This window comes from Oncorhynchus gorbuscha, linkage group LG17 (assembly GCF_021184085.1).
Source record: "Oncorhynchus gorbuscha isolate QuinsamMale2020 ecotype Even-year linkage group LG17, OgorEven_v1.0, whole genome shotgun sequence".
In the NCBI taxonomy this organism is placed as follows: Eukaryota; Metazoa; Chordata; class Actinopteri; order Salmoniformes; family Salmonidae; genus Oncorhynchus; species Oncorhynchus gorbuscha.
The window spans coordinates 56,946,824-56,974,215 of NC_060189.1; the positions used below are offsets into that span (position 1 = coordinate 56,946,824).

The window sequence follows — 27,392 nt, forward strand, 5'->3', positions numbered from 1 at the left end:
ATGTTAGATGAGGTGTATGGAGAAGTTGGGGTGAGCAGGAGAGGAGCGGTGTATGGAGTAGTTGGACTGTAAGGTGTATGGAGTAGTTGGGATGTGTGGAGTAGGTTGGGTGTATGGAGTAGTTGGAGTGTATGGTGTAGTTGGGGTGTATGAAGCAGTTGGGGTGTATGGAGCAGTTGGGGTTTATGGAGTAGTTGAGGTGTATGTTGTATGGAGTAATTGGGGTGTATGAGTAGTTGGGGTGAGCAGGAGGGGAGCGGTGTATGGAGTAGTTGGGGTGTATGGAGAAGTTGGACTGTATGGTGTATGGAGTAGTTGGGATGTGTGGAGTAGGTTGGGTGTATGGAGTAGTTGGAGTGTATGGTGTCGTTGGGGTGTATGAAGCAGTTGGGGTGTATGGAGCAGTTGGGGTGTATGGAGTAGATGGGATGTATGAATCAGCTGGGGTGTATGGGGTAGTTGCGGTGTATGGAGTAATTGGGGTGTATGAGTAGTTGGGGTGTATGGAGTAGTTGAGGTGTATGGAGTAGTTGAGGTGTATGTTGTATGGAGTAGTTGGGTGTATGGAGTAATTGGGGTGTATGAGTAGTTGGGGTGAGCAGGAGGGGAGCGGTGTATGGAGCAGTTGGGGTGTATGGAGTAGTTGGGGTGTATGGAGTAGTTGGGGTGTATGAATCAGTTGGGGTGTATGGTGTAGTTGGGGTGTATGGAGCAGTTGGGGTGAATGGAGTAGTTGGGGTGTATGGAGTAGATGGGATGTATGAATCAGCTGGGGTGTATGGAGCAGTTGGGGTGTATGGAGTAGTTGGGGTGTATGAATCAGTTGGGGTGTATGGGGTAGTTGCGGTGTATGGAGCAGTTGGGGTGTATGGAGCAGTTGGGGTGTATGGAGTAGTTGGGTGTATGGAGTAGTTGAGGTGTATGGAGTAGTTGAGGTGTATGGAGTAGTGGAGGTGTATGTTGTATGGAGTAGTTGGGTGTATGGAGTAATTGGGGTGTATGAGTAGTTGGGGTGTATGGAGTAGTTGAGGTGTATGGAGTAGTTGAGGTGTATGGAGTAGTGGAGGTGTATGTTGTATGGAGTAGTTGGGTGTATGGAGTAATTGGGGTGTATGAGTAGTTGGGGTGTATGGAGTAGTTGAGATGTATGGAGTAGTTGAGGTGTATGGAGTAGTAGTTGGGGTGAATTAGACATCATCCATGTTTCTCAAACCAAACATTTGGAAGTTGTTCAAACAAATGTAAGTTTAGGCATTTACTCCAAATGGTTAAGGTAAGGGTTATGGTTTAGGATAGGCTTAAAACAAAAAATTCAAAAACAACTTTCTATTGTTGGATTTGAACATGCCTTCCTTTGGATGCTTACGCCCATCCTCCATCCCTGTCCGCAACACCCTAGCAAAACCAAAACCTATGTGAAAACCAAAACAGTGCTCATTGTTGCCCGTAGTGGCCGGTTTCCATGGACGTCGAATACTGACTTGTTATCACGGGTGACCTGCCTGGTGTAAGGGGTGTGCGTAGTTGGTGTGTGTCGGGGGGACAGGTGGCATATACCTGAAAACCCTGGCACCAGCCACCTTGTGAGGATTTATCAGCCTGCGACAGATGTTGCGGTTTACCCCAAGGCTAGGCTACATCCAGCTAGTGTTAGCCTAGCGCTATAGCTAACCTAGACTAGGCCACATGGGACAGTACAAATAGAGATAGAGAGAGAGCAGAAAGTGGAGAAGCCAGGCTCATGCACCCTGAGACAGAAAATCCTCTTTATCCACCTCCCCCATCCTCCGCTGAAGCACCTGAAATTTCCATTTCGCTAACTGCCACGCCGCTGCAGGGAAGCATTTTAATAAGTCGTATTAATGCCAACTGACAAAATTTGCTGTTTTTAAAAGCAGCGGAACACCGGCAGTTATCAGTAAAGCTAAAGGAAATATAATTAGCTAAGGGGATTTTATTTCCTACAAACTGTGCTACTTATATTATATATTATGATATATTATTGTATAGGAGGAAGGATATTAGCTGTGACAGGTGTGATGAGGCCTCCCTGGTTGAGTTGTATTGAGTTTAGGCACTATTTAATATTTATGTATGTAAATTCATGGGCAGTACTGGCTGCGGCCAAGGTGTGGCAAATGTGTTTTGTGCACATCAGTAGATTCCCAAGTAATTACAAAAGTGATTATGAATAACACTTACACTAATAACGTTTGAAATCCACTTTTGATTGATTCACTTTCCCTACTTGTTTTTCTAACTTGGAAATTTGACATAGATTGCAGAACCGTTGATAGAGCACGATGTCAGAGCTTTGACCTTTGGGTGCAACCCTGAGTGAGGTCATGCTGGCGTTGCCATGGCTACTATCAGCGGATTGTCAAGTTGCCAGCATTACCTCAGCGGCCTGGCATTGTTGGGGTCAGAGAACAGACTGTGACCTCGCCATGGTGACCAACCTAGACTCAGAGAACAAAAACAGGACTGCGGCCCGCCACACTCTCTCTCTTCCTCTCCGTATCTCTCTTTCTCTCTCCATGAATTGACATAGTTTATTGCGTCAAATGATCTGGATGAATATGCCATTGTCAAAGAAGGCTTAGTTTCACTTGTTCATCAAGAGTATCATCTGTAAACTTTGTCATCACAACTTTCACAGATGTCGAACAATTTGCTCGATAAGATATAGGCTAAAGGCTACTAAAGTATATTTCATGTTTTATGGTGTAGATATAAAGTATATTTTGGTGTTTTAATATGTAATTACATGCAGTATATTCTCAACAGCAGGAAAAGAAACGATCTGGCTTCAGACTGACTGTACAGTATGTAAATATAGAGAATGAATAGGATGGAAGCAACAGTGAACATTTAACCCCTCGCTTCCAACTATGCTGTGACCATGCTGGTCGTGGGTGGAGGGAGGGGTGGGCAGTCAACACCTGGTCCTCTGTTATGAGTGCTCAGTTGCTGGTGCAGGTGAAGCACACACACCAGCTGTCCACACACACACACACACACCTGTGCCTGTACTGGTGTCAGACACCCTATGGTTAAGTCCCTTTCAACACAACACAGGAGTGGAGAGGCTGGAGCTACACCAGAGTTCAACCTACTGCCATGCACATGCACTATGTACTGTGAATTCTCACTAACCTTGGATTTCCTCAACAGAACCTTTATACAATAACACACGCTTCCATATGTGACGCTGGGCTTATACATACACTGCATGGCAGATAGGGCGGCAGGTAGCCTAGCAGTTAGAGCTAGTAATGGAAAGGTCGCTGGTTTGAATACCCGAGGTGAAAAGGTGAAAAATCTGCCGATGTGCCCTTGAGCAAGGCACTTAACTCTAATTTGCTTCAGGTGTGACCGTACAACCAAGGCTGACCCTGTAAAACAACACATTTCACTGCACTTATCCGGTGTATTTGACAGTAAAAAATATTTTTACAAAATAAAAATTCACAATAGAATATACTCATTCCTTAGGCCTCTTTCTTGTACTTCTAATGTGGTCATATGACTCGCATGTGTTCTCTACATATGTCTACTGATTACTGTTACTTGACTAGGACTTGTCCAGCTTCTCTCTGGACCTTTATGATAGATAATAGACATTTTAATCATGTTATGCTCTTTCCTAATTAGAAAAATGCAAAGTGGCCGTGTCACCTGTGGACATGATACAGGCAGTCCAGCCAGGAGGGCTAATTTGGGCTTCTACTAATTGCCACGGTAACGAGCCTCCTGCGCCTCTCATAATCTGCATCTCAAATGGCACCCTGTTCCCCTATAGAGTGCACTACTTTTTGACCAGAGCCATATGAGCCCTATTGGCTCTCGTCAAAAGTAGTGCACTCTATAGGGAATAGGGTGCCATTTAGGACTATTCTCTCAGAGGGAGGAGGTGGCAAGGGATGGAGGGATGGCAGGATGGAGGGATGAAGACACAGCTCTCCTCACACACTGAGAGGTGTGAAAGAATGTGCCGGGCCAAGTGAACACAGCCTGCAGGAGCCCAGCAGCAGGAAGAGAGACGGGACAGGCTGCGCTGTGAAAAACTCAACCCAACGCCACCACCGCGAGGGAGAGGAATGGAGATTTCCATTTTTAACGTTGTTATTAAATGTATATGACATGACCCAACGTGGAAATGCAACAAGTGGAGGGTAAAACATGTAGTAATTTAGATGACGTGATTTACAGAGGGATAAGTTGGGGGTGAACTCAACTCTTAGGTAAACGCCATTGCTGTTACATGTACAATGTGACACAAAACACAACGTGGAAATGCAATAAAGTGTTGTCTTCTACTTTAGCTATTTTTTTTTCTCCCCACAGAGGAGAGTTACACTATTGACCAGGGGAAGTTATAGCAGCAGTTACTTACAGTTCATGTGACATACGGCATTGAAAAAAATAAAAAATATAGCAAGAAATTAAATGTGTGCATCTGTAGCCTAATGAATATGGGGGTTATGCAAGTGTGAAAATGAAAGGGTTCATTTCAAATGTATGTTTCATGCAAATTAATCATAATTGTTTATTTGGGGAAACTGGGGATTTCCATTGGGCTTCTGAATTACTATTCAATCCATAATTTCATCAATTCATTTCACATTTAGAAAATATATTTATAATGTATGTGTAATATAAATAAAAAAGTAAATACAATCAATATGAAAAATACTGTACTGATACTGTATTTCAGTATCTTTGCCTTATTTATTATTTATAGAAGTTATCAAATACATTTTTTTTTAATGTGTAGGGGTTTTGCACTCCGCAATACACCCTGTAAGCTTGGGGGCACCTTGTCCGTTTCTACGCTGCTATCGCGGGCGAGCTCCTCTAGAGCGTGTGTGCGAGCGTGTGTGTGTCTGCTCTACTGTTGCTGCCCTTTGATCCCTGCATTAGTGTTAGTTAGGGGCTCGGAGACGCACTTACACAGAGAGCAGCCATAGTCAAGACACGGCAACAACAACAGCACAGAACCCTCCTCCTCCTGTGGTCCTATACCCAACAATACACTTTAAACCGCGAGGACAAGACAGGTATACAGTCCCTGCCATCACTCTCGCCTACAATCTCAATGGGAAAAAACCTTTTTTCTTCTTATCCCTAAAACAAGGAGGAGAATGTGACAAAAAGGGGGAAAATGCCAAGGAGGAAGCAGGAGCAACCCAAACGCCTGCCTTCACGTAAGTCGTTTGCTGGTTTTGTGAAATTTTAATGGGTATTCGTGTGTTTTGCGCAGTAGTTTAGGGTTAAAGAGGTGAAACAGACAAAGACACGGCGTAGGTTATTTCTCCTTTTTTAGGTCTGAGCAAGGCAGCCATGTTGTTGGCGATGAGTAACGTTAGCTAGCCAACGAGTGCATGAGCTGTACGTGGCTTTAATCGAGTATAATCGATAAAGGTCCCCTTTCCCCTAAAGGTTGCGGTCAGATAGCTTGTGTATCGGTTGTATATGGTATGTCTGAGCGTTTTCGTTTATCTGTCCGTGCGAGCGAGTCTCTTTCGGGGGAGAAAGGGGAGGATCTGAGAATCTGGCCGCAATAAAATGAAGGGTCAGTCGGATCAGACAAGCCAGACTCGGGGCTAACCGTACCTCAGTGTTCCGAGTAATAGCGCTATCTAGCAACGCTCAGTAGCTAACTTCACATTTCGGTTAATATAAACGTCTAACTTTCTCTCTCACCACTCAAAACGGGTGTATTGGTTCCCTCGGTAGGCGCTCGCTCTGTTTTTACGTCGAGCTCTTGAAAGTCTGGAGATGATATATTTTTTTGAAGCAGAGGTATTTTCTTCCGCCCAGTTCAGCGAGGTTCAAGTCTGCATGCAGGCTATGTCAAAGCCATGGTCGGTCACCTGAAGTTCCGTTTTTTTCCCTTCCCTTTGCAGCCATTCATTGCAGACAGACTACGATCAATAACGCGGGCTAGAGACGCGAAATGGCACATTCCCCATTTATCGTTATGTCGTTACTCCGAATGTACATCAGTGTGCGATTTTGGTATATACATTGTTCATTTGACCCTGTGTAGCTTGGATGTTAAGATTGTGCTTTTATCAGTCCAATAATGGAAAGCTGCAATGACACACTTCGGCCGCTAGATGATGACTTCTAGGTAGAATGTGTGGATAAAATGATCACATAGGAATTGGCTTAGTGTGGCAATTTCCCCTGCTGTAGTGCAATGTCCTGAAGACCTGCGTAAGAACATGGCTTAATGAGTTATATTGGTATGCAAATGTAATTAATCTCATAAATCAATGATGACTTAATGAATGTACCATAATGACACAGTGTAGTCTTTCTTAAATGTCAAACAATGCAACTGTTCAGTGCTATTACCAGCAGTGATCAAAAGGGGATTTGTAAACTTAGTTGTATAAAGTATACAAAATGTGAAAAGTAAATATCAAATTAGCGTTTGTAGTGCCATAGTGTGAACTTATCGTGTCCCATCTTTCCACATGTGAGTATTTAGGCTACTACAAACGTTCACATATCCAGTCCCAGTCACAAAACATCCCCAAAATAAGACCGTTCTCTCCTCATCCACTGACACAGCGCTCAGGTGTTTAACCCAGAGTTGAACTTGGGAAATTGCGTCGGTTGGCTGGGTGAGAGAGTGATATTTGAACAGTAAGCTCTCACTCACATGTTACTGATGGCGAATGTATGATACCTAGAAACGCTGCTGGAGTGGACAGAGCAGCATATAATGACATCAGTGGAGGCTGGTGGGAGGAGAATATAGGAGGACGGGCTCATTGTAATGGCTGCAATGGAATAAATAGAATGGTCAAACGTGGTTTCCCTCCTTGATTCCATTCCAGCCATTACAATGAACCTGTCCTACTGGAGCTCCTTCCGCTCACCTCCACTAACTGACGCACCATACAGTACCCTGGGGCTCCAACTATTTAGTTCTATTATATGGGTTAGGTCACATGTCAAACTCATTTCATGGCGGGCCGAGTGTCTGTGGGTTTTCGCTCCTCCCTTGTACTTGATTAAGGAATTAAGGTCACTGATTAGTAAGGAACTCCCCTCACCTGGTTGTCTAGGTCTTCACTGAAAGGAAAAACCAAAAACCAGCAGACACTAGGCCTTCCATGGAATGAGTTTGACACCCCTGGATTAAGTAATATTATAGACATGTCACATCATGTAATAGCCTATTGTATGCGTCAATTACAGGATTTCATATAATAACAAAGAGAAAGCTTTTTCTTTTAAGGAGTTGTGGCCAATATTTTACTCTCCCCCCCATTCAATCACAAAACTTATACAGGACAACGTTTATTTATTCTGTGTAGGTTTTCCTCCTGTATAGGTTTGCCACTTCACCTCATTGGCCGACTGTCTGTTTGTTTTCATTGTTCAGCTAACAACACCTACACCGATTGGTCACGTGTCAGGAACAAGCACAATATTGAAGTTCAGATGTCTGCATCTGTACCGATGCCCTCTGGTGAAAAGAGCACGATTACACATTGCCTTTAAACTACTAAAGGTGCTTTATCTTAGCCCAGACACATACAGGTCTAGATATTTGGGGTTGTGTACTCTGCTTTGTGCTCTGTGCAGGCCAAGCGTCATGCTGTGTATATTAGCATACATGGCATGTGAGAGAGGGCACACACACGTACACACACATACTCACAAGCTGGCCATGGAGGTCACAGTACAGTGCAGCGCCCTCACTCAGACAAGTAAACATGACCTTTGGCGCCACAATGAAAACGGCCACTCTTTATGATTTTGGTACGCCCATGATTATCTATGTTGAATTCTATTGGCCGATTACTTACTGTAAATATTGATGGTAAAATTATCACTTGGATAAAGCATAGAGATTTTTACATGTAAAAGTAGTACCTTTTTTTAACGTGTATATTATGCTGGAGGTCGGTTTTGCAATATTGTCAACGCAAGCAGCATTCTTTCAGGCCCAGAGGTTTCTAGGTCATTGGTCATACTTGTGTAATGTCACCAAATATTACTTATAAAACCTCTCTCTACTTTTGATAATTTCACAACCATTCTGAATTAGCTTTAGGCTATAGGGCCTATCTCCTGAATAAATGTTGAAGTAGGCTTAAACTCAAAATATGGATACGAATTGTAAGCTAAAAATAAATAAATGAGAGAGAGAGAAAGATACCCGATCATGAAGGGCAAAAGGTCAGGGGCACTGGGAGAGCAAGAGAGGGAGACATTTTCTCCTCTCCCTGTCTCCTCCTCTGCTGGTTCCTCAGGTTATCTGCATTTGAAATGGAGGGATTTTAGCCCCTGCCTCTACCTGACCGACCGAGTGCTCTTCTCCCCTTCCTCCTCACCACCAGCCAATGGCTGGGTGGTTCTGTACCTTACTGTAATGGCGGGTCACTGGCGCCCTTCCACTTTCTATGATTATAATGACCTTGGTGGGGCCGGGGCTTGAAAACATTGGATTAAGGGGAAAGGAAAATGAGGGGAGGTTTCCATTTTGCTCTTGGCATCAAATTTGTGGGGAATTTCTGCCAAGAATCCCCCTCCGCCACTTTCCCTCCCCCCCCCCCCCCCCCACCACCCCTCAACTTGACGGGGCGCGGGCTCTCATGGACCGCGGTGTCTGCCGACTGGAGCTGAAGCGAATAATGATACACAGGCTTTCACTTAGAAATGAATTAAAGGGCAGTAGGAAGGTGGTGGGATGCCTCCTTCAGCATACGCTTCCATAGAGGGGAGTTTGAGACCCGCCGCGGTCAACACCATTCAGATTCAGTGGGTCGGCCTAAAACTGGCCCCATTCAGTCTCTCCGTGACTTGATGGAGAATTGAATGGATAGTAATTGGGAGGCCGCTACAGCGGTTGATCTTAAATGAAAGTTGTTGGGGTAAGTTAACTTTATAATGGGCCTGGTTCCAGAGAAGCTTCTGGGGTTTGATCAATACACATTTAAAATGTGTTGTTGCTTTCTGCATCAAACAGGTAGGCTGGCTGGCAATACCAAGGCCTGCAGGTATTGTCAGGATTCCAATGGGCACCCACTACGGTTTGGCGGTATGCAGATTTTCATACTGTCATACCATTTCTGTACCAACCGTTACCGAGTCAAAATATATAGGCAGCTTATGGTAGAGCAAATTAACATTCAATTCTCTAGCAACAGCTCTGGTGGACATTCTTGCAGTCAGCATTCCAAGCTTTTTGTCCACATTGAACTTTTCTATGATTTTTATTTCAGCTCATGAACATGGGACCAACACTTTACGCGTTAATATTTTTGTTCAGTGCATATTTAACTTAAACAGTGGCGTAGCATGCATCCCTCAAACATAAAAAAATTCATATATATTTTTGAGGTATTGAAAATCATTCGGCGGTATTTAAAAATATCCCGGTGTACGGTATATCGCCCAAGCCTAGCATCCACTGAGAATCCCTCCAATTCATTCAGAATGCTCTTTTGAATCAAGGTTGTCAATGAGGTGACACTTCATTTAATTTCCAATGCCCTGAGTAATTACAAAAACATGTCTGATAAGCAACTCGCTTCACAATAACTTCAGGGGGCTACTTGTGAGTAATTAACTCTGTTTTGGACACTTTTCATCAAGTGTCAAACTCACTAGAGGTGCTAAGCAGGTAATTTAAGATAGGAATTCTTTATGCCCAACAAAAGGGACTCAGGGAAGCATAATATGCAAATCTCCTAAAGTAATTATTTAGGGATGTCCATTGCCTTCCCCCATAATACTTATTCAGTTAGGCTTAATTAGAGCGGTTTCTTGACAAAGATCCAGGGATGACATCCCAGCCTGATTGTCAGCCATGACACTTGATCTGGTCTCTCTCAAACGACATCTTCAGCGTGCCCTCTGTATTTTACATTGACCTAATTTAACAGAACAAATGAAAGGTCCACCATGTCCACAAGGAGGCCTAAAAATATATCACAAAGTTACCAGCAATCTGTTCCACACAGTACCTACTTGGTCTCAATCAACCCCCCCCCCCCCCTCTTACTCCTCTGTGTGGAATGGATGTGCCTTAGCCTTGGTAACGATTTTCTCCATGTTGACAAGCCACAACAGGGAGATGTACAGCTTCGGAGAGCAGCCCTTTGGCTAGGACGTAGCCCCGGCACTGAGTAATACCAATCTCACAGGAGTAGCACAGGCTCTCAGTTGGCCGCAGTTCATAAGGAACTGCGAACAGATCGCTGGTGCAGCTGGGAAAGACAGAGGGGAAGAGAGAGGGAGAGTACTGGTGGTGGTGGAGGAGGTGGTGGGGAAGCTGCTAAGAGCTCTGGGCGGTTTTCTCTGTTGTACCACACAAAGTGCATCTAGGGCCCTGCAGGACAGGCCTTTAACAGGCGTGAGGGATGTAGAGATATAGAGAACGAGAGAGAGGAGGGAGGCCTGGGGAGCAGGAAGCTCTAGTCGGCCAGTCGTGTCAGACTGCTGCCTCTGCTTCTGAACAGGGATGTGATTTATTATCGAGGCTCATTTCACTCTTAAAAGAGAGATGGAAATGACATAGCAGAGAATTAGAGAGGTCTCCTCAATTGTCTCTAAGAAGAAAGCCATAGCTGTAGGCGTGGGGATATTTCGGAGCATGTGGTACGCGTCTAACTGGTGCGTGAAATCAGAGGAGGGTTTTTGCTTAGGTTGGCATAGATTTGAAATATATGGTAATTTTATGTAGCTCTACTGTCTTGATGTATGTTGTTGTTAGGGGGGCTTAAAATGGCTCTCGTCCAATACGCTGATCTTGCCGCCCTGGCGGAGAGCACTCTAGCATGGTGTAGTGCTAATGTCATGACCTCACTTCCTGTGTGGGTGGAAGAGAGGCCAGGAGGCCCCCACACTTGCCAGGCTCTTGTTATCCTCTGGCAGCAGCAGCCAGGCAAACTCTGTCCTCTCTGGTCTGGAAGTCGGTACTAGGCTTAGGCAGTATCCAGATTTTCATACCATCATACTGGGATTTACGGTATCACGGCATAGCACACAAGGGGGCGCTAAAAACGCAAAAATGCCCGTTGCGCATCTATTACCAGAATGCTCACAGAATTAGCACAAGTAATATCAAAATCACATAGATGCTTTTAGCTGAATGCTAACAAGAGAAAATGGACAAACTAATTGCAAAGACGGGCAAATCCAGCTCATGAAGTTATCCAAGCACGCTACCAAATGTCATTTTCGTTGAGTGGGTACAAGTGAAACTGAACAAGAGAAATTGTGCAAATGAAAAAGTTGTGATGCTTATTTGAAGGAAGAGCAGCATGTGTACACAAAGCAGAGGGGAGGAGAAAAAACCGCTACTAGGAAGCAAAAATAGCAGCCGAACAGATAACTCATCAAGAAATCTTTGACTTCTCAGACACGGCAGAAAGCCGTTATAAGGTATCTGATGGCAAACATTTGGTAGTGAATTACATACAAGCGTAACTTCCTCACCTCATGTGCGCCACACATAGAGTTCTGATCATGGAATTCCGAACACGTCATGCGTCTACACCTACATTTAAATGTGACCACAGTGTGTCCAGATTCCCTTCCTGTGCTATATTCAAATGCCAGTATGCATTCTACAAATGGTGGAATAGGCCAAACAATTTTTCTTGTTCAGTTTCACTTGTACCCGCTTACTACCGTAGCTAACTAGCCAGCTAACCTCTGTAGCTAGCCAGCAAGCAACGCTAAAGAGATTACAAACGGGTTAGCATAACTCTAGCCAAACACAAAAGTTTTTCTGAAGATTAGCTGGTTAGCACTTGAGTCCAGCAAACACGTTCCTCCTACATTTATAATGAAAAGGTCCCTCTCGGTCCCAAAACACAAGTTTTCTGGAGACTTGTGGAAGAAGTGCTGATGACGTCGCCACCTGTATGCGCTTTCGGTAGCCTGACTGTGTCCAGACTGAGGAGGATCCACACACAATGCAGCCCTGACCACCTCCTGAAGTGGTCAGACAGACCTGAACATAATCACACCACAAAGCCACTTTTGTGCATCTAGACCAGTCTATTCAATGCAATCGTCGTATTCTGATAGCAGAAGTCGCATGTAAGTGTCAAGCGTAGACACGAGCAGAGACTCGCCGATAGATATCAAACGCTATGGACTCACCAGCTCTCACTTTCTCCCATTGTGTTATTTACACACTCATGACAGGCTGAACTGTTCTGGGGAACTATGGTAAGCTTCATAATGTAAAATAATGTGACAGGTGAAATGAGGAACACAATCTGCTTTTTCTCCTAACGTATTGCACTCCTAACATATTTGAACACAGGTATTAACTTAAAAAGTAGCTACAAATATTCACATTTATTTTTAAACTTCAAAGAAGCCATTTTGACGGTATTGAAAAACCATCCTGTGGCTTTTTCCAAATACCCGGGATATAGTATGGATTAGAGGTCGACCGATTTTTCGAGATTTCATAACAATCGGAAATCTGTATTTTTGGACACCGATTTACACTTTTTATTTAATCTTTATTTAACTAGGCAAGTCGGTTAACACGTTCTTATTTTCAATGACGGCCTCGGAACGGTGGGTTAACTGCCTCGTTCAGGGGTAGAACGACAGATTTTCACCTTGTCTGCTCGGGGGATCCAATCATGCAACCTTACAGTTAACTACTCCAACGCTATAACCACCTGCCTCTCGTTGCACTCCACAAGGAGACTGCCTGTTACGCGAATGCAGTAAGCCAAGGTAAGTTGCTAGCTAGCATTAAACTTATCATATGAAAAACAATCAATCAATCATAATCACTATTTAACTACACATGGTTGATGATATTACTACTTTATCTAGCGTGTCCTGCATTGCATATAATCTGACTGAGCATACAAGTATCTGACTGAGCTGTGGTAGGTAGCAGCAGGCTCGTAAGCATTCATTCAAACAGCACTTTTGTGCGTTTTGCCAGCAGCTCTTCATTGTGCGTCAAGCATTGCGCTGTTTATGCCTTCAAGCCTATCAACTCCCGAGATGAGGCTGGTGTAACCGAGGTGAAATGGCTAGCTAGTTAGCGGGGTGCACGCTTATAGAGTTTCAAACGTCACTCGCTCTGAGACTTGGAGTGGTTGTTCCCCTTGCTCTGCGTGGGTAATGCTGCTTCGAGGGTGGCTGTTGTCGTTGTGTTCCTGGTTCGAGCCCAGGGAGGAGTGAGGAGAGGGACGGAAGCTATACTGTTACACTGGCAATATTAAAGTGCCTATAAGAACATCCAATAGTCAAAGGTTAATTAAATACAAATGGTATAGAGGGAAATAGTCCTATAATTCCTATAATAACTACAACCTAAAACTTCTTACCTGGGAATATTGAAGACTCATGTTAAAAGGAACCACCAGCTTTCAAATGTTCTCATGTTCTGAGCAAGGAACTTAAACTTTAGCTTTCTTACATGGCACATATTGCACTTTTACTTTCTTCTCCAACACTTTGTTTTTGCATTATTTAAATCATATTGAACATGTTTCATTATTTATTTGAGGTTAAATAGATTTTATTGATGTATTATATTAAGTTAAAATAAGTGTTCATTCAGTATTGTTGTAATTGTCATTATTACAAATAAATAAATAAAAATTGGCCGATTTTAATCTGTATCGGCTTTTTTGGTCTTCCAATAATCGGTATCGGCGTTGAAAAATCATAATCGGTCGACCACTAGTATGTATGGTATAATGCCCAAGCCGAGTCACTACTTCCTTCCACAACACTGTACTGTACAGTTGGGTTGAGCAGTGAGTCTGCCACACTAATGCATTTAACTAGCCAGGCTAACAGCTGTGTGTCTGCTTTGTGGGGGGTTTTGGGGCCTTGATTGGGGCCGTTTCATTGCCGCGGGGAGATTCAAAGTGCCAGGAACGAACGAGGCAGGACAGAGGGACCGAGGCAGTCAGGCCAGGCAGATGCAGAGTAGTGGAACCACCCGGTATGTAAGGCTCTCAAGGGAAACAATATATCACATCCAGAGAGAGTGGAAGCGTTTGGCTGTGTTACAACAAAGCACCACTCCAGACCAGATAAGTTAAATTCATTGACGTGAAGTCATCTCTGTGAAAGCCATTGTCAGTGGCGTGTGGGGCGAGTGGAGGTTATTTATGACGCTGAAACGCAGGTGAGTACCTGGCGCTGATGATTCTGTGGCTGCCACGTGCGGAGAATGCCCTTCCATTTGGCACAATGCAGATGATGACTTCACCGCGTCTTCTGAGTGAACCGCTGTGACCTTGAGGTAGAGAGGCTCAGGTTCTCTAGCGTTGTCCCATTGTTGTCTGAACGAGGGAATTTTGCCGCCTGATTCGTCCTCATCGCAGTAATGAGATGGGTGCGTTATTGGACGTCTAGTACTAGAAGAGTATCACTCATCATGACGGCTCAGACATGCTAATTTGCCCGATATCTCATCATCAACAAAATGGAGACATATGCCCCCCAAAAGTCTGGAACTCAGGATAGCTTGTAAAACCTTTTGGTGAGTTGATAATGAACAGGGTTTAGTTGGACTGATCTGTATGTGATTGCCTCTTTCCGTTCCTGAATTACCAGTGTGTTCTCAATAGACAAGTCAGTCAGTTGTTGGTTCAGATTGCTAGGGCTGCATCTGCAAATGCCACCCTATTCCCTACATTGGTCCTAGTCCAAGGTAGTGCACTATATAGGGTATAGGGTGCCATTTGGGACACAGCCTAGGTCATTAATCCCTGCACTCTACGGGGAGTGGTCAGCACCAGATCTATTGACACTTCCTACCAGAAGGTTTTCTAGATTAGCGACAAATCCTCCCTGAAAAAAAGAATGCTTAAAAACCTAATTTGGCACGCACAGCCAGACTTTGTGTTCAGCAACACTGGGCCAAAGGAAGCATCCCAGCAATCCCTCCCTCTTCTTTTTCCTCTCCTTCTGGTCCTTTGGCCAGGAACCGCCTCATCCTTTTTTGGCGGAAGTACATTTTGTTGTTCTCATATAGCATCTCTTGTGAGAGCCAGTGGATTGACCTTGATGACCCTCCCAGTCAGTGATGAGGTCTTCAGAAACAAGACCGCTCCAACCCACTGTACCCGGAGGGCTTAAGTGATGGTTGTCATAGCGATCGTTATGCCGCAGAGAACGGCCTCTCACGGGTGAAAGACAGCGACAAGACTTTGAATGCTGCAGCTTTCAGGTCACAACCTGGTTATGACAGATGTGGACGGAACCAGAAAAGGCTGGATGGATATGGATGCAGTGCACACAAGACTAACAACAGATGTACATCAATGTCTGGTCTGTATAGATTTCAGGTCAGGATTTGAGATCGACATTATCTGCCACGCAGGACATGTCTTTTATACCTTGAAAGCGAGAAAAGGCGCGATGGGTCTGTGTTCCAAATGGCATCCAATTCACTTCATAGCCTACAGGCCCTGGCCAAAAGAAGTGCACCATGTAGGGAATAGGGTGTCATTTGAGATGTGGCCTAGGTGTGACGGGGAGCAGCGGCGGGCGAACAATGCCTCTTCATTCCCACTGGCTGCCCTGGCCAGGCGTTTTAACATGGAGATTGGAAACAGAAACAGCCCCCCCCCCCCACCTCTTCCTCCCCTGGACCTGCATGCAAATGAAGGTTAGCCTCTCCTGCTGTGCCACTGCGATTCTTCCCTCTTTTTTTTTCTCTCCCTTTTTCTAATGGACGCAAACTGGCTCTGGCTCCCCCCCTCTGCTATTCCTAGGGAAGAGGAAGAAGGGACCAGGACCAATCCTGATTAGTGTCCCTGTCCTGAGTGACAGGCTAGAATCCAAGCAGGCACTGCCTCAGGCGCCTCTGCCAAACTGCTGTCAACCCAATACCACCATGGAAAAAGCCATATTTTTTCGATTCATTCGCCCCCCAGCTCTCTATCGCTCAGCTCTTCACTCCATGCTCACTCGCTCTCCCCAGCTCTCTCATACACACAGTCTCTCTCTTACACACACTTAGTGCCTCTCTCTCACACTGTCTCTTACACCCACAGTCAGTAACACACACACTTTCTCTTTCTCACACACTTTCTCACAACCACCCACCATCTCTCTCTTTCCCTCGCTCTCTCTCTCTCTCTCTGGGGGGTGACTGGCTGCTGTAGTGGGACCGGTCGACCGTGTTCTTGTGCCAGTGGGCTCAGTGTAATTTACGCTGGCTGGAGGACCGCCCCCTCCCCATTGTGCCCCCCCTGTCTCATACCGTATGGCCCATACACACACTGCGCTCTGCTCTCTCACTCCTCTCACTCCTCTCTGTGTCTAAGTGGGCAGCCTGCCCCTCAGTGTGTGTGCCAGAATGTGACGTAATAGTGGTGCTAGCTATGTTGGCGTCATTGCTACTTAGAGTAAGCCCACCTCTTGGGGTCATCACTAGCTACTACAGCCACAAAGTCTAATTATGGCTAAACCCTGCCTATTTCTACAATTTATCTTCTTAAAATACGATGTTTAACCTAACCTTAACCACACTGCTAACCTTACTCCTAGCCCTAAATTTAAATTCAGATCAAAAAGCTCATGTTTGTTTTCATGAAATTAATAAGCCAGGGCTGTTTCTGTTCTGGAACAGTGTTGTGTCGTGGCACACATATCTACTACAGGAAAGTCTTGACAAATTACCCTCAAAGTCATGATACCAAATTTATGGGATGGATGCTGGCAAGGTTCCCCTTTAGTAATTATTTATAGTCTTACATTTGAGTGTAATGAAGTGTTCACATACTGTACATAGGAACTCTACAGCAATATCGTACTGTAGCCTAAATTGAGGATTTACTGTATTTTTGGCACAGTGAGTGAACTGTACTTAGGGTTGTTACGGTGACTGTATTAACGCCACACCGGCAGTCATGAGTCATAATCGCAGTCAAATTCCACATAACCGTTGAGTCACGAGAATTTCCTCTTATGCACTCTGGTTGTGCGTTGGTAGTACCCAACTCACTAACGATCATCAGGTTGCTAATCAAATTCTATTTGTCACATGCGCCGACTACAATAGTGAAATGCTTTCTAACAAGCCTTTAACCAACAATGCAGTTTTAAGAAGAATACCTAAAAAAAATAAGAAATAAAACTAACAAATAATTAAAGAGCAGCAGTAAAATAACAATATATAGCGAGGCTATATACAGGGGGTACCGGTACAGAGTCAATGTGCGGGGTCATCGGTGTCGAGGTAATGGAGGTAATATGTACATGTAGGTAGAGTTATTTAAGTGACTATGCATAGATAAAACGGAGAGTGGCAACAGTGTAAAGGGGGAGGGGGAGCAATGAAAATAGTCTGGGTAGCCATTTAATTAGATGTTCAGGAGTCTTATGGCTTGGGGGTAGAAGCTGTTCAGAAGCCTCTTGGACCTAGACTTGACGCTCTGGTACCGCTTGCCGTGCAGTAGCAGAGAGAACAGTCTATGACTGGGGTGGCTGGAGTCTTTGACAATTTTTAGGACCTTCCTCTGACACCGACTGGTATAGAAGTCCTGGATGGCAAGAAGCTTGGCCCCAGTGACGTACTGGGCCATACGCACTACCCTTTTGTAGTGCCTTGCGGTCAGAGGCCGAGCAGTTGACATACCAGGCGGGGATGCAACCAGTCAAGATGCTCTCGATGGTGCAGCTGTAGAACGTTTTGAGGATCTGAGGACCCATGCCAAATCTTTTCGTCTCCTGACCACAATCATCTGCTTTGTCTTGATCACGTTGACGGAGAGGTTGTTGTCCTGGCACCTCACGGCCAGGTTGCTGACCTCTTCCCTATATGCTGTCTCGTCGACGTCAGTGATCAGGCCTACCACTGTTGTGTCATCGGCAAACTTAACGATGGTGTTGGAGTTGTGCCTGGCCTGCTACTCAGAGCTCTATTGTCCCTCCTCCATCAGGGCCTAATGGTCTGGTACTCAGGACTCTATTGCCCCCCCCCCCATCAGGTCCGATTGGTCTGGTACTCAGAACTCTATTGACCCTCCATCAGGTCCTAATGGTCTGGTACTCAGGACTCTATTGTCCCTCCATCAGATCCTAATGGTCTGGTACTCAGGACTCTATTGTCCCTCCATCAGGTCCTAATGGCCTGCTAGTTTATGCACATGCCTATATATGACCTGTCGCTCAGAGAGAGGCTGCTTGCTTCTTAAACAGTAGTTGATGAGTGGTGTGAAATAATCCAAAGTTTATTGGTGACGTACACAGATTTTCAGATGTTATCGCAGGTGCAGCGAAATGCTTGTTTCTAGCTCCAATAGTGCAGTAATACCTAGCTATAATTATTATAATTTAAAAAATCTAAATGAAGAAATACAAATAAATAAGTAGTGTTCTAAGCCCATCCGTTTCTATATGTGGTCCCGTGTGAAAGCAGAGTTTTGATAGCTGCCACTAAAAAGAGGAGGATCCCAGCTGCTACTATATGTATTTCTCAGCTGTGCTATGAAACCGGAGACCCCCGGCATGATTGGAAAAACGAACTGCGGGAAGTGGCTCTCATTCGCTATTCGGGTGCATATCGACTGCCCCTGTTCCTGCCCATTTGATAATGGACCATTCTAAATCTAAACAAATTTGACATATTAGTAAAGACGAGATTAAATTGAGAATAATTTGATGGGTGAAAATATGATCAATTGATGAGAGAACAGCGTGTGCAACCTGAGGCAAGGAACAGAGCGCAATATTTTTTTGATACTTTTTTTCAAATCATCAATAGTCTATAGTCACATCATGCAGCCCATATGTGTTCTGATTTCTAAGACATTCTAATGTTTGTCTCATTCACAACTAAAGTTGACAAATAACTCTAAATCTAGTGTATAAGACTGTTTCAAATGGTCACTTTATAGCCACTTCATATGTGCACTCGCTCCTGAATGGGGAAAAATATCCTTTCTATTTTATTCAGCTAAGTTAAATCATATTCTTATTATTTTAGATGATATGATTTTATAGTAAGCGTATATTGCCTGCTAACTGAAGTAGCCTACAGTCTATGACATGGTGCGTAGCCAGATAACATACAGGAGGCCGACTCATATTCTGGTCTTCTGGAATACATTTTCTTCATATCATAATGTTTCTTTAAACCTGCCGTAAATAAATAATAGATTTATTGTGATGGTGTATGTTAAATTGATTTATTAGACCTTTTTAAATGATGTTCCCAAGGCACTCATCAGTGGCTTGTATGCTGGAGGCCTGGAGATACTACATGTGTTTATGGTAATTAACGTTCAGTTACCGCGAGACCGACAGTCTAACCGTCTGACAAAATGTCATGATGTCACGGCTCTAACTGTACTCCAATAATCTACTTACGTAGCCTACATACATACTAGTATCTATGATTGGTGACATAGTGAGGATGCTAAGGGAATGTCAGTGTATTATGGACATTATTCTTAGCACTGTGACAACTGTAACGAGACACAATTATTCCCATTGATTTACATCTAAAAGCTAGTTGTCCGTCAACCTCTGAGAAATAGGCCTTTGCTTTGTGGCGGTTGCCAAATCTGAAGCAACTTTGGGACTGAAGTACACTGAAACTGTTGTTTTCACCTGAGAGAAGTAACCCAGGACTGGCCTATATCAAAATGGGCTATCTACCAAGTATGCAAGTGGGAGTAAAAGTATAGGCTAGTCAATGTAGCCTACCTGGGCTGTGTTTCCCTAAAGCATCGTGGCACTAAGATCATATTTTGTCCATTTTAGTTTCTTAGTGCTACGATGCTTTTGGGAAACACAGCCCTGCCTTCTCTTCAATGCTATCCACTGGTTGTAGCTTCTATGACAACTTTATCCTATCAACTGTCCTTGTGACCTCTTTCAATATTATGAAAATAATGCAAATGTGGTATTAAGTGTATCCTTGTCTTATAGCTTTCACTGTTGCACTACTGCTACTTTTTATGGTTCACCAGGGTAATGTTTAGGCTGAATCAGGGTATAAAATTTACTTTTTGGTCCACCAGCCACTCACATTTTTTACCTGCCAAAATACCCCCCCCCCCCCAAATGTGTAATTAGTAAGAAGTTGTTATATTAACCTAAATATCACATTTTACCTGTCCCTTTTAGGGCAGGAATATGCTACATAGTGTAGTTCTTTGACTTTGTGCCATATTCATTTACCAGCTATGAAACAAAACTGCAGAAATACTTTGAAAACAGCTACTGCAGCATTCATTTTACTATAAATGTGATCATACATTTACTATTTTTATTCACAAATGTGAGTAAAGTCCTGCACTGTGGAGCCCTGACTTCCCGCCAATGTGGCTGGTGAAATAGACATCTTTACCCGCCAGTGACAAAATGTACCCGCATTTGGTAGGTGGCGGGTGTTAATTTTAGATCCTGGGCTGAATGGTAAATGAAGAACTACCTTGTGAATTGCAATTACAGGCGCTCTATGAGAACTGAGTAGCCTATTTCTGTAGTGAAAGTGTGTGCTTCTCCTTGGTGGTTGTTTTTTGTGCTCTGTGAGGAGCTTTGATACCACATCTAAGATTATAGGCATGTGTTGTTTCTGTTCCATAAAAAAAAAAATGGACGGGAAAAATAAACGCGGGTGCAAAGGGCGCTCCATATGCACTGAGGAATTTCAGAGGTCTGGGGGCCTCGAGTCGACTCATTCTCTTCCAGGAACACTTCTCCTTCCTCTTTCACCTCTGGCACGAGGCCCGAAGTACCCACAAACGGCCGGGGCCAAGGCCAACAGTACACAGATGGTTTTATGCTGCGCTACATTTCAATAAGACGGACAGAACCGAACCACAGACATTACTGTATAGCAGGGGTTGGCAACATGCGGCCCACGGGACAAAACCAGCCCGTAAAAGACATTTGGGGGTCCCCTCAAAGTAAAAAAAAATTGTTACAAAAATAAATGAAAAGGACTGTAAAATCATCAGGAATTCAGCAACAATGTAAATTTAGTAAATCTGTTCCCAAGTATTTCCACAAATAGAATATATATATAAATGATTGTGTCTGTAATAAAGGTATGAAATTATTGTTATTTTCAAATACAATCTCTTTTTGGGATTAGTTGTGGTCAATTAGCGGTGTACAAATTGTTGTAATTATTTTTTGACAACAATAGACCCGTGGCTGAATCTAGTTGCTGTATATAACCTAGGCTAACAGCTACCCCGGATCCCGGTCCATGCTGAGAGTGTGATCTAGACCAGGGTTTCCCAATCTCTCAACCAAAACGTGCACCTAGCGGCGGCCCCGGGAACGAGTTTGGGGAAACCCTGGTCTAGGCTAACACGTGAGCCACCATGAATGATGGGTTTTCCAGTTTCCACTTCCCCCATGTTATCTATGTCAGAGACTGGAAACTGGAGTAGTCATTTTGGCTCTGACATGGGATAAAAGGTGATGGGTGTGTTTGGTTTCAGAACGGGTTATATACAGAGTTGTGTGTGGACATAAGCCTACTATAGGTGGAGATGATTTAGAGTATGGGCTTCTTTCTAACTCGGGCTGTTAAAAGCACAGTTCTAGTTAACTGCTGTATTTTTATACTGGTAAATGCCATGTGGTGCTCCCAGAACTCCAAAGGGCATGAACCCTCCCGAGTTTGCCCACGCATCGCCGTCCCTCTGAGCCTGGATCAGTGAGACGCACTGAGAGCTGAATATCTCCGTCTTTATCTTTTTCAATCACTGATCTCAGACCAGTCTCTCACTGACAGTCCCCTTGGGCTCTGGTCAAATGTAGTGCACTATAAAGGCAGTGCACTGTACAGGGAATAGGGTGCCATGTGGGACTGAGAGGATTTATGACAAACAGCTGACTGACTACTCAGTCTGTGACATGGTGCCTTTTGTAACGTGGGATGTATCGTGATAGATGCACTCTGACAATTAATTTCACCCTTTTCCCCAAAAGAAAATAGTTGAAAATGTGCACTTAACATATTGATGTCCCGTATAAAGTCCTGCGAAGGGGGTTTGAATTTACGACCGCCGGTTCAGGCTCAACCAGCTGGTTATATTTAGAGAGTCTGTGTTTTTTTTCACACACGCATGCTCAGTCTTTTTCCAACAGGACAAACTGAGAGTGAGGGTGAGACTGAAGAGAAGAGGAAGATGGAGAGAAAGTCCCAGTGAATGGAATGACCTTCCTCTCCGGGAGGGGGGGGCTGACTGCTAGTCGTTTGCAGCGACATGAGCCTGCTGGTGGACAGGGCTAGCTGCTAGCTCTCCCACCATATTGTCCGGCGCCGCACGCTAATAAGGCAGACGCCCTGACTGCAGGGCACGCTCATTAGCATAGCCCGCGGACATGGCAACCCCCGCCAGGGCTCAGCATGGACACTTAATTACCGCCACGGCTCTTTCTCCTTTCTACACTCCGCCTCCTCCCTCGTATTACACCTCTCCACTCTTCCCTCCTCGTACAGTATACAACCCCTAACCCAGGCCAACAGCAGCCAGCCACTCCTAGTCACAGGAGAGCATGCTGGGATAGCCCCGATGTGGCTCAAGCTGTGCTGGCTGTGTGGTGAGTTCCGTAACTGTGCTGTAGCTGTGCAGGATTTAAATAGCCAGTCTGAGTGGTGGACTTGTCCGTGGTCTTGAACCCACCCTCTTCATCTTTTACTTATGTCTCTCTCTGCCTCTCTCTGCCTCTCTCTCTCTCTCTCTCTCTGCCTCTCTCTCTCTCTGCCTCTCTCTCTCTCTGCCTCTCTCTCCAGGCCTCTCAAAGCTTCTTGGCATCATAGTGGCAGTATTGATGCTTCTACTCCAGACTTAATCACTAATGGTCTTCCTCCCTCCTCCCTCCTTCCACCCTAGCCTGGGCCTGGAGGTCAGTGGGACCATCTTGTATGCCTGGCTAAGTCACAGAATTGTTGCAGTGTGTCTGTTGGTCGCTAGGCGAAACCTCATGCAAGTCATGTGGTCTGGTGACCTACGGGACCCCCCCCCAGCGCCCCCTCCAGCACAGGGATCATTGTGTCTGATGAGGCTGGCTGAAATCTGGTGACTCCACTGTCTGTCTGGCTGCAGTGACTGCCTGGGCCCAGCACAGTAACACCGCTCCCCAGACAGTCCGGAACAACCTAGTCAGCCAAAATATAACCCGCCATCATGTTCAAACACAGAGACATTTGGCATGGGGTTGTCTCGTCTTGTATACAATAAGATGAGGAAGAAGATGTGATGTTTGTGTCTCTCTTCTCCCTCTCTTTGACTTGTATATTCTTCTTCCTCTCAACCTCTCAAAATAGATGGCTTGACCACTTCCTGGTCAATAAACTCAATCACATGAAGCAATGTTTGTCTTAGTTGGCAGTTACATCATCAGCTTTCAACTTGAACCAGGAAGCTGTGTTCTGTTAGCTAACCCAGTAGCGCAGACTGTCGCAGCGGTCTGTTCACTCTCTCTCCCTGATATGTCGCTATTACACCTCTGTCCTGGGAAGAATACACACACACACACAACATACACAGCACTAAATCACCCGGTTGTGTGTGTGTAGTGAGTGCTAACAGACCCGGACTGCTGAGTACCCTGCAGCTGTTTGTCTCAACATGCAAGTCATCCCCGCCATTACACCGCTAAATGGTTCTCTTTCACACTGAGCATGGCAAACAGACAGATGCTCTCTGCTTCTAACTAACTCTGCCTTCCTCTCTCTCTCTCTCTCTCTGCCTTCCTCTCTCTCTCTCTGCCTTCCTCCATCTCTCTCTCTCTCTCTCTCTCTCTCTCTCTCTCTCTCTCTCTCTCTCTCTCTCTCTCTCTCTCTCTCTCTCTCTCTCTCTCTCTCTCTGCCTCTCTCTCTCTCTCTCTCTGCCTCTCTCTCTCTGCCTCTCTCTCTCTCTGCCTCTCTCTCTGCCTCTCTCTCTCTGCCTCTCTCTCTCAATTCAATTCAAGGGCTTTATTGGCATGGGAAACATGTGTTAACATTGCCAAAGCAAGTGAGGTAGACAACATACAAAGTGAATATATAAAGTGAAAAACAACAAAAATTAACAGTAAACATTACACATACAGAAGTTTCAAAACAGTAAAGACATTACAAATGTCTTATTATATATATATATATATATATATATATATATATATATATATATATATATATATATATATATATATATATATATATATATATATATATATATATATACAATGTACAAATAGTTAAAGGACACAAGATAAAATAAATAAGCATAAATATGGGTTGTATTTACAATGGTGTTTGTTCTTCACTGGTTGCCCTTTTCTCGTGGCAACAGGTCACTAATCTTGCTGCTGTGGTGGCACACTGTGGAATTTCACCCAGTAGATATGAGAGTTTTTCAAAATTGGATTTGTTTTCGAATTCTTTGTTGATCTGTGTAATCTGGGGAAATATGTCTCTCTAATATGGTCATACATTGGGCAGGAGGTTAGGAAGTGCAGCTCAGTTTCCACCTCATTTTGTGGGCAGTGAGCACATAGCCTGTCTTGTCTGCCTACGGCGGCCTTTCTCAATAGCAAGGCTATGCTCACTGAGTCTGTACATAGTCAAAGCTTTCCTTAATTTTGGGTTAGTCACAGTGGTCAGGTATTCTGCCGCTGTGTACTCACTGTGTAGGGCCAAATAGCATTCTAGTTGGCTCTGTTTTTTTTGTTAATTCTTTCCAATGTGTTAAGTAATTATCTTTTTGTTTTCTCATGATTTGGTTGGGTCTAATTGTGCTGTGTTCCTGGGGCTCTGTAGGGTGTGTTTGTGTTTGTGAACAGAGCCCCAGGACCAGCTTGCTTAGGGGACTCTTCTCCAGGTTCATCTCTCTATGTGATGGCTTTGTTATGGAAGGTTTGTGAATCGCTTCCTTTTAGGTGGTTGTAGAATTTAACGGCTCTTTTCTGGATTTTGATAATTAGTGGGTATCGGCCTAATTCTGCTCTGCATGCATTTTTTGGTGTTTTACGTTGTACACTGAGGACATTTTTGCAGAATTCTGCGTGCAGAGTCTCAATTTGGTGTTTGTCCCATTTTGTGAAGTCTTGGTTGGTGAGCGGACCCCAGACCTCACAACCATAAAGGGCAATGGGCTCTATGACTGATTCAAGTATTTTTATCCAAATCCTAATTGGTATGTTGAAATGTATGTTTCTTTTGATGGCATAGAATGCCCTTCTTGCCTTGTCTCTCAGATCGTTCACAGCTTTGTGGAAGTTACCTGCCTCTCGCTCTCTCTGCCTCTCTCTCTCTCTCTCTCTCTCTCTCTCTCTCTCTGCCTCTCTCTCTCTCTGCCTCTCTCTCTCTCTCTCTCTCTCTCTGCCTCTCTCTCTCTCTCTGCCTCTCTCTCTCTCTGCCTCTCTCTCTCTCTCTGCCTCTCTCTTTCTCTCTCTCTCGCTCTCTCTCTGCCTCTCTCTGCCTCTCTCTCTCTCTGCCTCTCTCTCTCTCTGCCTCTCTCTCGCTCTCTCTGCCTCTCTCTCGCTCTCTCTGCCTCTCTCTCTCTCTGCCTCTCTCTCTGCCTCTCTCTCGCTCTCTCTGCCTCTCTCTCTGCCTCTCTCTCGCTCTCTCTGCCTCTCTCTCGCTCTCTCTGCCTCTCTCTGTCTCTCTGCCTCTCTGGCTCTCTCTGCCTCTCTCTGTCTCTCTGCCTCTCTGCCTCTCTCTGCCTCTCTCTGTCTCTCTCTGCCTCTCTCTGTCTCTCTCTGCCTCTCTCTCTCTCTCTGCCTCTCTCTCTCTCTCTCTCTCTCTCTCTCTCTCTCTCTCTCTCTCTCTCTCTCTCTCTCGCTCTCGCTCTCGCTCTCTCTCTCTGCCTCGCTCTCTCTCTCTGCTTCTCTCTCTCTCTGCCTCGCTCTCTCTCTCTGCTTCTCTCTCTCTCTGCTCTCTCTCTCTCTGCTCTCTCTCTCTCTGCTTCTCTCTCTCTCTCTCTCTCTCTGCCTCTCTCTCTCTCTCTCTCTCTCTCTCTCTCTCTCTGCTCTCTCTCTCTCTCTCTCTCTGCCTCTCTCTCTCTCTCTCTCTCTGCCTCTCTCTCTCTGCCTCTCTCTCTCTCTCTCTGCCTCTCTCTCTCTCTCTGCCTCTCTCTCTCTCTGCCTCTCTCTCTGCCTCTCTCTGCCTCTCTCTCTCCTCTATCTCTGCCTCTCTCTCTGCATCTCTCTCGCTCTCTCTGCCTCTCTCTCTGCCTCTCTCTCTCTCTCTCTCTGCCTCTCTCTCGCTCTCTGCCTCTCTCTCGCTCTCTCTGCCTCTCTCTCTCTGCCTCTCTCTGTCTCTCTCTGCCTCTCTCTCTCTCTGTCTCTCTCTGCCTCTCTCTGTCTCTCTCTGTCTCTCTCTGCCTCTCTCTGCCTCTCTCTATGCCTCTCTCTCTCTGCCTCTCTCTCTGCCTCTCTCTCTCTCTCTCTCTGCCTCTCTCTCGCTCTCTGCCTCTCTCTCGCTCTCTCTGCCTCTCTCTCTCTGCCTCTCTCTGTCTCTCTCTGCCTCTCTCTCTCTCTCTCTCTCTCTCGCTCTCTCTGCCTCTCTCGCTCTCTCTGCCTCTCTCTCTCGCTCTCTCTGCCTCTCTCTCTCGCTCTCTCTGCCTCTCTCTCGCTCTCTCTGCCTCTCTCTCGCTCTCTCTGCCTCTCTCTCGCTCTCTCTGCCTCTCTCTGTCTCTCTCTGCCTCTCTCTGTCTCTCTCTGCCTCTCTCTCTCTCTGTCTCTCTCTGCCTCTCTCTGTCTCTCTCGCTCTCTCTGCCTCTCTCTCGCTCTCTCTGCCTCTCTCTCTCTCTCTCTCTCTCTGTCTCTCTCTGCCTCTCTCTCTCTCTGTCTCTCTCTGCCTCTCTCTCTCTCTCTCTCTGCCTCTCTCTCTCTCTCTCTCTGCCTCTCTCTCTCTGCCTCTCTCTCTCTCTGCCTCTCTCTCTGCCTCTCTCTCTCTGCCTCTCTCTCTCAATTCAATTCAAGGGCTTTATTGGCATGGGAAACATGTGTTAACATTGCCAAAGCAAGTGAGGTAGACAACATACAAAGTGAATATATAAAGTGAAAAACAACAAAAATTAACAGTAAACATTACACATACAGAAGTTTCAAAACAGTAAAGACATTACAAATGTCTTATTATATATATATATATATATATATACAATGTACAAATAGTTAAAGGACACAAGATAAAATAAATAAGCATAAATATGGGTTGTATTTACAATGGTGTTTGTTCTTCACTGGTTGCCCTTTTCTCGTGGCAACAGGTCACTAATCTTGCTGCTGTGGTGGCACACTGTGGAATTTCACCCAGTAGATATGAGAGTTTTTCAAAATTGGATTTGTTTTCGAATTCTTTGTTGATCTGTGTAATCTGGGGGAAATATGTCTCTCTAATATGGTCATACATTGGGCAGGAGGTTAGGAAGTGCAGCTCAGTTTCCACCTCATTTTGTGGG

General features: G+C 44.9%; 1 protein-coding gene across 7 annotated transcripts in view; it reads left to right on the forward strand.

The window, feature by feature from the left end:
* Positions 1 to 4,901: 4,901 nt before the first annotated feature.
* Positions 4,902 to 27,392, forward strand: part of LOC124002166 (zinc finger protein 827-like) — a 112,410-nt gene continuing 89,919 nt past the window's right edge. For 3 of the 7 annotated variants that reach the window (XM_046309491.1, XM_046309489.1, XM_046309490.1), the window contains exon 1: positions 4,902 to 5,207. The gene's annotated coding sequence lies outside the window, so the exon portion shown is untranslated. The remainder of the gene's footprint in view (positions 5,208 to 27,392) is intronic. The other 4 variants (XR_006832933.1, XM_046309488.1, XM_046309493.1 and 1 more) reach the window with 3 other exon arrangements.